The sequence below is a fragment of the Thalassophryne amazonica genome, chromosome 4 (assembly GCF_902500255.1).
Source record: "Thalassophryne amazonica chromosome 4, fThaAma1.1, whole genome shotgun sequence".
Lineage (NCBI taxonomy): Eukaryota > Metazoa > Chordata > Actinopteri > Batrachoidiformes > Batrachoididae > Thalassophryne > Thalassophryne amazonica.
Genome location: NC_047106.1, coordinates 51,650,995 through 51,659,088, shown reverse-complemented (window position 1 = coordinate 51,659,088; position 8,094 = coordinate 51,650,995). Strand labels below are relative to the sequence as shown.

The 8,094-nt window shown below is 40.7% G+C and overlaps 1 long non-coding RNA gene across 1 annotated transcript; it reads left to right on the top strand.

The window, feature by feature from the left end:
- The first annotated feature begins 5,524 nt into the window (after positions 1–5,524).
- Positions 5,525–7,890, top strand: LOC117508218. The gene is made up of 3 exons (XR_004560016.1): positions 5,525–5,535; positions 6,991–6,993; positions 7,759–7,890. It is a non-coding gene; the product is annotated as an uncharacterized LOC117508218 (long non-coding RNA).
- The last annotated feature ends 204 nt before the right edge of the window (positions 7,891–8,094 follow it).

Here is an 8,094-nt window from a genome sequence, read left to right as displayed (position 1 = left end):
AGAAATCTTCTTTCTCCTTCATCTCACAAACTACCTGTGGGGCATATGCACTGATGATATTCATCATCACCCCTTCAATTTGCAACTTCATAGTCATCACCCTGTCAGACACTCGCTCAGCCTCCAACAGACTCTTCATATGCTTCCTTTAAAATGACCCCACCATTTCGCTTCCTATCCACACCATGATACAACAACTTGAACCCACCCGTCTGTGCTCCTGCTCTTACTTCCCTTCCACTTGGTCTTTTGCACACACAATATGTCTACCTTTCTCCTCTCCATCATATCAACTTGCTCTTTCCCTTTACCAGTCATACTGCCAACATTCAAAGTTCCCACTCTCACTTCCACCATTCTAGTTTCCTCTTCTTCCGCTGTCTCTGGACATGTTATCCTTCTCTTCTTCTTCCTCTTCTTCTTTGCCCAGCAGTAGCCCAATTTCCGCTGGCACCCTGTTGGACAATGGCACCAGAGGCATCTTTGGTAACCCAGGCCTCAACTAATCCAGTGTGGTAATTTGATTTACTCTGCATCTTTATTTTGGCTTGTTTTATGCCGGATGCACTTCCTGACACAGCCCTACCCTCCAAAAAAGAAACTTCTGTCTCAACAAGAAAAACTGATGTAGCAATTTGCATAGATTTTTTAAAAGATTTTTAGTTAGTTAATTATTTAGTTATTTCAATTTTCAACTGAGTTAATACTACAAGACTTCTCTAGTTAAATTGAGATAACTTTAGTTAAGTTGAAATAACTTAAAAATCTATGCAAAATTGTTAGATCACTTTTTCTCATTGAGACAGCAGTTCATTTTTTAGAGTGTGCTCATTTATCCAGGCTTGGGACCAGCACTCAGAATGCACTGGCTGCACATCTGCAGTAGTTTTCCAGTTGTCCAAAATTACTTCACACCTTCCATGCCAAAGATCGTGAGTTGGTGTCACAAGTGGAGTGAGTGGGAGGAGTCATCCATCAAACGCACAATGCAGAAGCAGAGTGAGTACTAACCGCTACATTGTTGCTGTGGCCTGGATGAGAGTGAGGGTGAGTGTGACGGAGGCCAACAGGAGTCGCTGTGCATGTAGTAGTTAATAGGCCTCACTCCCCCGACAGCCAAAGGAAACTCTGACCGCTCAGGCCAGACCCTTGGTTTTAGTCGACTGGTCACAGGGTCTGCCTCCCATGCCAGAGATCATGAGTTTGTGTCCCAAGTGGAGCGAGTGGGAGGAGTAATCAATCAAACACAGTGCAGACGCAGGGAGAGAGAGTACTTGCTGTTGCTGAGATTTGACAAAATTCTCAGTGTACTTCCCTCCTCATTTACCCTGTGTTCAGACCTTCACTCAGAACGTACAGGCTCTACACCCCATGCAGCTGAGCTTCCCAAATAGGATTATTTCTAATACCCCCTCCCCCGACTCACTGCATAATTTACACTTTGGGGGTGGGTACGGTCTAGACACTCTTGTGTATAGCGCTTTGATATGACTATAAATAATTTTCATTAAATTTAAACATTACAAGAACATAACCATAAAAGTAACATTTCAGAAGCATCACAGCAACACAGTTCAACTTTCAAAAACAACATTAGGGCAAATGAAAATAATTCAATACAGACCAATAAGATTATCTACAGGAGCTATGAAGACCCACATGTCTGAATACTGAAAGCAGAAGAAGTCATATGAAATGAAAGCTATGTTAGATTGTCCATTTATTGGGTCAGATTGCAAGAGAATGTAAATACTTATTCCAACAAAGTCAGTTATGTACGTGTTGGAAGTACTCCAAGAAGGTAAAAGCGTTTTGGTAGAACATATGTCGACAGATCAGGAGATCAATTTAGGAGTATAATCCTGTAGGACCTATAGTCCTACTGGATATCTCCAGCACCCCCCCCCCCCCCCTCCCTGTCCTGAAGTCACTCCTTTGATATCTTGGCTGTGTGCTTAGGGTCATTGTACTGCTGAAAGATGAACCATCACCCCAGTTTGAGGCCAAGCGCGCTCTGGAGCAAGTTTTCATCCAGGATGTCTCTGTGCATTGCTGCATTCATCTTTCCCTCCCAGTTCCTGCTACTGAAAACATGATGCTGCCACCACCATGCTTCACTGGAGGGATGGTGCATGGTTTCCTCCAAACATGATGTATTCATGCCAAAGCATTCAATCTCACCAGACCATAGAATTTTGTTTCTTATAGTCTCAGAGTCCTTCGGGTGCCTTTTAGCAAACTCCAGGCAGGCTGCCATGTGCCTTTTACTAAGGAGTATCCTTCATCTGGCCAGGGGTCACCAACCCTGTCCCTGAAGAGCACCTGCCCTGCATGTTTCCTACTTATAACTTATGTTATACTTCCAGGCAATTGACTCCATCAGGTGTTCTCAGCAAATCAAGAGCTGGAAAACACCAATTTTAAAAGATCAGGTATGATTTGTATTGAATTGTGGATGTGCTCTCCAGAGACAGGGTTGGTGACCCCTGTTCTGGCTAGTTTACCATACAAGACATGCTGTCTCAGTGGTCTACAAACAATTCATTTGACTTCATGCTTGGTTAGTGCTCTGACATGCACTGTCAGCTGTGGGACCTTATATGTAGACAAGTGTGTGCCTTTCCAAATCATGTCCAATCAATTGAATTTACCGTAGGTGGTTTCAATTAAGCTGTAGAAACATCCCAAGGATCATCAGGATGCACCTGAGCTCAAGTTTGAGCTTCATGGCAAAGGCTGTGAATACTTATGTAGATGTGATTTTTTTTTTTTTTTTAGGTTTTTAAAAATTTGCAAAAACCTCAAAAACAAAAAAAAAAACTTTTTCACATTTTCATTATGGGGTATTGTGTGGAGAATTTTGTTTTTTTTGGGGGGGGGGGGGGGATTTCATCCATTTTGGAAGAAAGCTGCAACATAAAATGTGCAAAAAGTGAAGCACTGTGAATACAATCCAGATGTATTGTATAATACAAAGAACATGAAATTCCTGAAGCTAGTTTATGATTGTCAGTCAAGAAGATTATCACAAAAGGGATGACATCGCTTACTGTCATTCACCATGTAACAGCAAACTCTTTAAAATGAATCCAATATGTAAGTGTTAAAGCCTGCAGAGTGGCTCCAAGAGCAACTCAATGCCCACAGACCCCCATGTTAATATATCTAAGGCTATGGCAAAAAGAAACATGCTGACAGCCTGGTATGAAATAAGTTTTGGCCTCTAGTTTCCTCAGTCATGATAACTGCACAGGAGTGAAGTTTTCTTTTCTTTTTTTAATTACTAAAGTAAGTCTCTTTGGCTTCCCTCTTGTTTTACTCGGGATCGCCACAGCAGATACGAGGCAGGTCTGCAGTTCTCAATTTAACTTTTATCAAGCCATAAAATTATGCAAAACAAGGGGCATGGTTGATTTGAGTGACAGCTGCTGTCGACACTGACTAAAGAACCAACTGAAATGAATTGTTTCAATTGGTAACACCTGAATGAATGAAGTTGTTTGAACTTAATTTAGTAAGTTAGTTCAACTCTAACTTACAAACTTAAGTTCAAACAACTTCATTCATTTAGATGTTACCAATTGAAACAATTAATTTTGAGTTGGTTCAACGATTCTTTTTTCAGTGTAAGAGGCCATTGGTTCTTTTCTGAGCATTTTAGCATAAGACCATCTGAAAAGTATTCACAGCGCTTCACGTTTTCCACTTTTTTCACTTTTTACCGAAAAAAATGGTTTTCATGTTGTCATCATGGGGTCTTGTGAGTTGAATTTTGAGGAAAAAATTAATTTACTCCATTTTGAAATAAGACATACAATGTGGAAGCATTGAAGCTCTGTAAATACTTTCTGGATGCACTGCAAATCATAATCATATACAACATTTAAAAAGTTTGTGCTCAAGTATTTTCAGTGAGTGAAATTTAAGCCTTCTTTTTTTTATGAGATCACCAGTAGGTAGCACTATTTAGCAGGTATTGACAGCTAAGTAATGTTAGCTGCATCGATAGCGCTGTGGTTATTGAGGCTATACGCCAGTCGTAGTTTTTTAAAACCTGCACTCAAGTCATCCATTAATAAAGCCACAATCCAGTCCACAAAAATTACCTGAGTCCTAGTTACCTAGTGTTATTTTTTCCCCCCAGTTCTTTCTGTAACACTGCCCCTCACAAAATACAAACTCGAACTATTCGGCACTTTTAAATTTAATCAAAGTCACAGCAAAAATAATCAGGCCTGGGCCCTGTAGGAACTTCTCTCTAGGACGAGAGCCGCTCTTACAGAACCCTGAAAAATGGACACAAACAGTTTTTATACAGGATTACATATGCGTGACAAAGGTGGACCTTAGTTCGCAAAATCCTTCTCTTATTGGCCACTGTGAGCATTCGAGGGAGGTCCATCCCCCTGCCCGACACCCGCGCAGTAACGGGAGACATATGATTTATAATTATATCATAACTCTCTGTCTTAAATGGTACAAACTGGTTAAATCCAGTTCAACATGCACATACCGAAAGAACAAAGGTAAGTGAGAATAAGAATGAAAACTAAAAATATAATCCCAAGTAAAATAACTACTTAATGCCAAAACAAGTACAGAAAACAAATATAGAAAAACCACAATTTTACACACACATATATATCTAACGCTAGTGTTAGATACTATCTGTGCTAATTCTTTATTTTATGTTAGCTATCAACTATTTGTGTTATTTGTTTGGAAGTTCTGAGAAATATAAGTTAAGTTTTACTTTATCATGTGTCCAAGTCTCAGACACAGGGAGACCTCCCCCTGTTAGTGAGAGCCAGTAACATTAGAAATGTGAGACTAAACCACACCCATGTTAACACCCGCAAGGTATAAAATGTGGTGTATGACTCATTTTAGGGGCCTTTTCACAAGATGGACTCTGTCTGTGAGGGTCCCAGGCTTGGTTTCTAAAGTGACCTTGAATAAACTCAAAATGAGGAATACAGTGGTTTGGTTTTTGCTAAGGGGCACAATTTTACATAAAAGAACCAGGTAAATAACACTAGCTTATTAGCCTTAGCTTGCCTGGTAATACAGAAGTAGGCGGGGGTGTTCTGGCCTCAGTCGTCCTGCCCAGCTCACACTGGTCTTACCCATACTTCAGCTCTTTACTCATTTATGGATTCGTGGAGTCAGACACTGTCAAGATGGCGGCATGTCGAGCCACACCACTTGAGCTTCAAAATCGCTCTTCAGAAATGTTCTATGTGTGAAGTCACGGAAGGTTTGCTCATTATTTTTTAGTCTATGGTCCCAAACTGTGATATTTTCACACGGCACACTGTTGAAGTTGGTGTCCATGTGGCGTGCTGAACCTTCTTGGCCTTCATGATTTGGAGTTTGATTTACAGCAGGTTCTTGCATTTGGAAATACTAAATGTGACTGCCGAGCTGCTCAGGAGGGGGAAAAGGTGAGGCTACATCCTTCCTCACATTTACCTCTGTCTGCTCCAAGGACAGATGGCCAGACACACATCTGAGAACAGACAGAAGACAGACGGAGTGGAATTCAGTCACACTCTCCCCTCCCAAAAAAAAAAAAAAAAACCCTTACATTCCCAATATCTTCTCTCTCCCTCTGCTCCACCCCCACTCTCCCTTTGCCATTTTCTCTCATTTTTTTCATCTTTTTTAAGTCGCTTCTTTTCAGATGCATTCATACATTTCCAATATCTTTATGTATGAGTCTCTCTCTCTCTCTCTCTCTCTCTCCATCCCTCCTCCCCATCTCTTCTTCCCATGTCTCCCTACCTTCCTTCATGCCTTCCCTCCATGTCTTCCTCCCTTCCTCTATTCCATTACTGTAATCCATCACTCTTCCATCAGCCACCATGCAAACAGGCCTCCTGGTTACCATAGCAACCACCTCCAGCCCGGCAATGCGGAGCCACTCCGTGATTGGCTGGCAGGGCACAGGCAGTCTCACTATGTCTGGTAGATGTGGTAATTGGCTGGGAACACATAGTACAGTAGTCACAATGATGTACAGTATAGAAACCCTCACGCAGATATAAATACCAGCTTATTCTGGGTCTAAACAAAAATAAATGTACTTATTGCATTGGGCGGCCAACAGAAGCCCTGCACGAGCATCCTCAGAGGGAGACAGGTCAGAGTAATGAAGCTCATAAGAGCATGTGAGCTCGAGGCTGTGCACTGTACGAGTGTTTGTGTGTGGAAACATGTTTGCATGCACAGATTTCTTTGGGGTGGGGCTGGGGGGGTGGCATGCAGGATTTTTGGCTAAGAGTGGAGGTCTGCCAAAAGCATGGATGGAGGATTTTTTTTTTTTTCTTTCAGCAAATGGTTAAAAAATTCCTATATGCCCCTAAGGACCCAAGTGTACTCAGGTTTTCAGTTTCAGCAAAGATGGGGGGCAGGGTGGTGGACAAATACTTGATCAGTCTGATTTCACCCCTCTGCTGTTGCTCAGCCAGGTCTGGCTAACACAGCAGCTATGATGAATGTCTCATCTTCAGGAATACATCACAAATAGCAAACCTGTACCTGCCCTGAATAGCAAAGTATATTCTGGTCTGCAGCACCGGCAGAAAACAATCACAGCTCTTTTGTCCTCTGTTCTTCATTTTCAGGCCAGATGCAGAAGCGCGATAATGCTGTCCAGAGGAGAGAAGTTGTGCATTTGAGGCTGGGAATGAAATGTACTTACTTTTTTTTTTATTGCCCATTTCATCATGAGCTCTTTTCTAATTTTACTCTTAAAAGGCCCATCCTGTTCTACATGAGCATTATTCAGTACATTCTTACCATCCAGTTGTTTCAGAAAGCTCAGTTTGTTTTATGCATGGTTCTAATTACAGGGATTATGGGTTTTGTTTTTGTTGTTTGTTTGTTTTTTTTTTTCTTTTTAGGTATAATTAGCTTGGTATATTTTTTATTTTATTTTTATTTCAAATCAAGGACAAACAAACCCTTAACTCATAAGAATAAGTCAAGAATGTGTCAACAATGTTTTGGTTGTCATCAAATCAAAAGTTTAAAAAGTACAAGTTTTGCACATTTGTTTACTGATATAACTGATGCAAATCCTTAAAAAAAATACTTAAAAAAATCTTCAAAACTACTTTTCTATTTCTGCCTATTTATTGACAATTATATCACAAAATATCTGTGCTATAATAATAATAATAATAATAATAAATGGACTGCATTTATATAGTGCTTTTCCATCTTCCATCAGACACCCAGAGCGCTTTATAATAATGCACTCACTACACATGGGGAGAGCCTCTGGTCTCAAGCCCAATGCTTAACCACTAGACCATCACCTCCCCAAATAATAATAATAATAATAATAATAATAATAATGGCAAGCCGATTGCCATCCCTCCATGCGCACAGACAAAAACAAATAGACAAAGCGATTTAAACTGCAGGAACAAGAGCAAATTAATTCAAAAAACATACATACAAGCAAAATGACAACACGGATGTAGGGGTCATTTTTCAATCTCATCTTTTTAATGGAAAAAAAATGACTAGAGGGAGGGAAGAGAAAAAAAACAGGCAGATTGAGAAAGCCAGATGAATTCACAGAGAATGAGTGACAGCAGTGCGGTCACAGTCCACATTTCAAAGCTTTCTCAGGTATCAGACACACACACACACACACACACACACACACACACACACACACACACACACACACACACACACACACACACACACACACACACACACACACACACAGAGAGAGAGAGAGAGAGAGAGAGAGAGAGAGAGAGAGAGAGAGAGAGGGTGCGGTTAAAAAATGTCCGAGAAGATTTCATCTTCCTCCAAAGGTAAAAATACAAACTCATGGTTATCCAGTGTCGCTTACAACAGACAATCACATTGGAAAAATAAATAAATAAAATGCAAAGATAAAATTTAAAAAGTGCACTCACACTCAGGCACACACACGTACTTACAATTACTTTCTTCTTTTTGGGAAATGGGGGGAAAAAAAGTGCAAGCAAGATCACAGAACACTTTACAATGAGGGCCGGGGTGAGGCCCGAAGTCTCAAACCCTCAAAACGTGTCACCCTGACGCGACATA